Source organism: Schistocerca americana, chromosome 7 (genome assembly GCF_021461395.2).
Source record: "Schistocerca americana isolate TAMUIC-IGC-003095 chromosome 7, iqSchAmer2.1, whole genome shotgun sequence".
NCBI classification, from domain to species: domain Eukaryota; kingdom Metazoa; phylum Arthropoda; class Insecta; order Orthoptera; family Acrididae; genus Schistocerca; species Schistocerca americana.
In genome coordinates this window covers 482,933,974-482,939,670 of record NC_060125.1, presented here as the reverse complement: position 1 = coordinate 482,939,670, position 5,697 = coordinate 482,933,974, and positions in this window count along the sequence as shown.

Below are 5,697 nucleotides of genomic sequence, written 5' to 3'. Positions count from 1 at the left end.
GAAACAGGTCCAAAAAGCTAGCAGGCATGAACCGACTTTGATAAAACATTTGATAACAAATCAAAATTTTGCAAGTAATGAAATTAAAACTTTACTTTACCGTTAACAGCAAAGCCATTTTACTTAAAACAGACTTTGATAAAGCATTTAATAACAAAATTAAAACTTTCCAAGTAATGAAACAAAAAGAAACACCAATTTGCATACAATTTCGCTACCGAACATGTAGGGAGCCAACGTCTTTTAAACTTTCTCGCAACAGGATATTAAATTACAAGGGCTCGCTAACAGGTAGGCCGAACTAGCATTTTCAAAGGATGCCAAGTAGATTAAAACAATCAAAGTAAAGATACAATCATTCACCTTTTACAATAACTAACAACTTTAAAGCCACGTAATTTTAAAAACCCACCAATGAAAGGCAAACTTAACCTTTTTAAACAGTGGCCAAAAACAATCAGAGTAAAATACAACCATTTAACATTTTACAATAACTAACAACTTTAATACCATGTCCTGTCACCAAAATGTCCTGGGATAGAAATAATTAACCGACCGGGTGTGAGGACGGCCACTGTTGTCTCCCGAAGGATGCTCAGGCTAGAAGCGGACTAACAGACCCACAACGCCTCACATTCAGCAATCACATTGACCTCAAGAGAGGCCAGGGGAGAAGGAGGAATCAAATCAGGAACCATAATCCCTGTCCAAAAATACACTTTCTTCCAGGGAGTACTAATAAGAAGCTAAAAGATCACTGTCTATAATTACACCGGCGACAGGGAGAGGAAATCCGAACGCAGCAGGCCACAAGGCAGAAAAAATATAATCTGCCCAAAAATACACGTCTTACCAGGCAGTACTAATAAGAAGCGGAAAAGATCACTGTCTATAAGTACACCGGCGACACGGACAGGAAACCCGAACGCAGGAGGCCTCAAGACAGAAAAAACGCTGTTTGCACAAACCAAAATTCTTCAGTTAACATCTAAACCTTTAACCAACTTAACTTGCAGTTTAACAGAGAAACAGCAGGTGAACTCCGACGCAAAGGTTCCTCACACCCGACCGTGTCCACGTCGCCAGCGTACCCAACTGGGCACAGTCACACAGCCACGCGCTCTGTCACCGGAGCCCTCGTCTTCTCTGCATCCACGGCGGCGAAATACCACTCCTCAGGTTAGGCGAGTTACTAGTCCATCATTCCCTCCAGACGGAAAATTTAAAGACATCCGTTGCTGCTCCAACCAAGTTGTGACTCGGAACCACAGCCGTGGCCCCCGGGTGCTCACAGCAAGAGCTTAGAGCCTTCTCCCGTCAACTCGTCCCACTCGTCTCGCACCGCCAGGATAGACCACGCGGCTTCTCGGAACAACCGCCAACTCTCCACTGCCACACCACGCCGCGGTCTCATCGTACGACATTCTCTAATTTCCGGTTTTAAAGACCGACCGACCGACTCGTCACCAACAAGCAACTAACCGGCCATCCCCCCAAAGATCTTATTCCCTTACACACGGCTAACAGGAAACAACGAATCGAAGATCGATAAGACCAGAAACGCCGCCAGAGGGGAATCTCAGAAGAATCGTACGCAGCATAACGATAAATATGAAAGAATCAATTAACGATGGAATGGAAGGACTCAGAAACATCTTTACAGCGCGATATATGTTGAAAGCCGACACACGGCTCACGCCCTTTCTTTATATTCCTATTTACTTCCATATTCAGGGATGCTGCAACGGCCTTATGATCACTGATTCCCTGTTCTGCACTTACAGAGTCGAAAAGTTCGGGTCTGTTTGTTATCAGTAGGTCCAAGATGTTATCTCCACGAATCGGTTCTCTGTTTAATATCTCGAGTTAATTTTCGGATAGTGCACTCAGTATAATATCACTCGATGCTCTGTCCCTACCACCCGTCGTATAGGCTATCTACGGAGACCTGGCAGTGAACAAAAGCGCGGTGAGTCGTTGGGTGAGACGAGTGTCATCATCGCAACAACATCGTTCTAACTTGTCCTGCGTGCGGGTCGGCCGCATACAACTGTGACTCCTGCGATAATGGAACGTGCCGACACTCTCATTCGAGGTGATCGAAGGATCACCATCAAAGACCTCGCTGCTGAGCTCGACGTCCCTGGTGGTAGTGCTGACCCACACGTCCATCAGTTGAGGTTCTCAAAGTTGCGTGCCCACTGAGTTCCTCGCCACCTGACGCAAGACCATACAGAGCATCGAAGAACCGTCTGTGCAGAGTTTGTTGCACCTTACGATGCTGATCGTAACAGGCTATGAAACATGGGTTAATCTCTTGGAACTGGAAACAAAACGGCAATCCACAGAGTGGCGCGACATTACTTTTCCTTCAAAGGAAATGTTCAAAGCCCCACCCTCAGTCGGTAAACTCATGGCGAGGATCTTCTGGGAATCTGAAGGGGTTATTCTGTTTGATGTCCTCCATCACGGTGCAACGATCACTCTGAAGTGTATTGTGCTCAGGAAACTGAAGAAACGACATCAGCGTGTTCGTCGCCACAAAAATGCAAACGAACGTCCCTTCTGCATGACAACACAGGGCCTCAAACAGGTCTGCGCAGCCAACAGGAGCTCATAAAACCACTGGAGGGTTCTTCTCACGCACCCTACAGCGTGAACCCAGATCTGGCACCTTACGAACTCCTTCACTTTGGCCCAATGAACGATGCAATTCGTGGGAAGCAGTACTTGGATAATGAGGAGGTTACTGATGCAGCTAGACGTTGGCCCTGATATTGACTAGTAGAGTAGTACGTTGAGGGCATAATGGGCCTTTAAATAAGGTGGCGTAAGGCAGTCGCATTGAATGGAGATTATGTTGATAAATAGGGTTTTGTAGCCTAAGGAGTGGGGAGTAATATGGTATATTGGAATCTTAAATAAAATAACCTGCCTTCAGAAAAAATGCGTTTAGTTAATTACTGAACGTTCCTCGTATTGACTTTTCCTTTCAAATTTTAGGTCTATTTTAATAGTAGAGCCTGAAGTACTTCAGTGGATGCAAGAGGTTAAAATACATCGATGCTCATAACTATATTCTCTAAAAAGAGGATACTTTAATTACTATTAATTAAATTAAATTAAATATCAATTTAATTTTATTCATATTTTGCAGATTAAAACGTAACTTTTTTCAAAACATTGGGGATATGAACTAAACAACGCCTTCAGTCACAACGTTTTCGTATTTGAGACCCGGGGGTCCATCGAGAGGTGAAATTTGTCTTCATATATGTTTTATTTCTTCTCCACAATGAGTTGAAGTGCATATTCCTGTCACGAAAAGGTTTAATGTTTGGTTATGAATTTCGTAACTCGAACGCGGTAAATTTGTGCAAAATAGTGGAAAATTAACAGTGTAAACTTACAACATCACCCGAGGAAAGCATTTTTAACGTTTTAGTGCCGGTAAATATTCTTTTCTCTGTCGTTTAAGTACATGTCACTTCATTCAAGATGTACATTTGCGCACACATGTCTATAAACACTTCACAGATGTTTTTGTACATGGTGTTGTCAAAGATGAATTTATTCGTAGTGCTTAAGATATAACTAGTAAGCAATTGACAAATGCAAGAAATAGCTTTAGAATAGGTATTTAAAATTACTGAAATAACCTGAAATAACTATGGCTTGCGAAAACTATTTGTTCATTTAACTTAGATTATATTTATAATTTTTTTATTTTGTGGAAGTGTATCTCCAGTCATACCTCCATATCAAATATCGATAGTTTAAATCGTTAACACTTGCAATTATTTGTCCTGAAAAATTTAAAATTCAGTTTCGTAATCGTCTGATATGATGTGCATCACATTAACACTTTGTTGATTCTTATTGCGAAATTTGTCTAGTTAGTTTGGTATTTTTCATGTTTTAACCTTTCCACCTCCTTTCAGTGCATTTCATTTGATCTATCGTACACACTTCTTGCATGAGACTGGAACTAGAAATTTGTGAGAGACCTTGATGCCAATTGGATGCACGGAACTGGCCTTGAGCATAGCATGATATTAGGTGAAACTTAATTTGATTCATAAGGCACAGTGTAATTCAAACACAGCGCTTTTTTGATGTCGAAGGAGTGGCGTCGCCACAGTAAAAAGAAACAGCGTCAGCTGAAGGCAAATAGTCGTAAGACCAATCTTGGTACGCTATTGACGGATTCAACTGCAGATGCACGTATTTTTCGAAATTGCGCCTTACTACTTTTGCATAGCGTGAAGGTGACAAGAATGATGCAATGACATATTTCAGTACTTCGCAATAGTTTTTATTTTTGCTTTGGAGGCGAAATAAACAAACTTTAGGTAAAGATTTTTCCCTAAGCATAAATTCAAAGAACACTTTAATGGAATAATGAAACAGTGGAACGAAAACACTGGGAAACTAAAGATCACGGCTAATGGCCAGGGTAAATTTAGTCACGGTAGCTGCGCATTTGAGAAACTGCTGACTGCGTGTTTTTTGTGAACTAAACAATAAACTATCAGTAGATCTCAACAGAACTAATAAGACTGTAGGATAGTAGCACCTACATCCTCGCCGGCCGCGGTGGTCTCGCGGTTCCAGGCACGCAGTCCGGAACCGAGCGACTGCTACGGTCGCAGGTTCGAATCCTGCCTCGGGCATGGATGTGTGTGATGTCCTTAGGTTAGTTAGGTTTAAGCAGTTCTAAGTTCTAGGGGACTGATGACCACAGCTGTTAAGTCCCAGAGTGCTCAGAGCCATTTGAACCATTTGAACCTACATCCTCACATTAACACGTCTTTACATTTGACAACTTGATCACTTTGATCGTCTGGAGTGCTGTCGTAAAGTGTATTAATGGGCGCCTGATGAATGACACGGCAGCGCTTTCAGCAACGAATCGTGGTTCTGAGCTACCGTGGGTAAACATCGTGGTCGAGTGTGTCGGAATCCCCATTCTTCGAATGTTTGAAGGGGCACCACGGTGTTATTCCCGACGTCCGGCTGTGGGGAACCATCTTCATTGTTGAAGTCACGACTGTTAATAATTGAGGGAATTCTAATGGAAAAACTGTACGGCACTGACGTCATCCATCTTCCAGTGTTACTTCTAGTGCGACAATGCTGTAGTGCCATTTTTCAACAAGATAATGCTATTCTATACATTTCACGTGTGTTCGTATACGAATTGTGACCACCGCCTACTTCCGACGTCAACGTGGAATAATCTCTCACAGGCGGCTGGTAGAAGCACTGTGAGTGGAGAGTATGTAAAGCGCATCAGGTTTCCGCGGAAGAGAGTGCAGTCGATTTCGTAAGGTGGAAACGAAGTAATTTATCTGTCTTCCAAAAGAACATGGTCATTGGCTGGTGGGTCAAGGATGGGAGCGTTTTCGATACAGGTAAGTTTGTAAACTCCTGGCATGCCACTGTGGCTAGAGTATACCGTGAATGATATACTGGGGCTATCCAAAACCAGCGCTAAGGCTACTGTGATGCATCACAGGCCGTCGATGATAATGATGAAAGGCGGCTGCAGACACGTGTGAAAGTGAGTAGACATGCAACTGTTGAGCCCCTGACCACCCAGATGGACCAAGGAGCTACCAAAAGTGTCTTCTCAACGACCATTCAGTGAACGGTGCAGAATATGGGCGTCTGCAGCAGGTTCATGTTCCATGCACC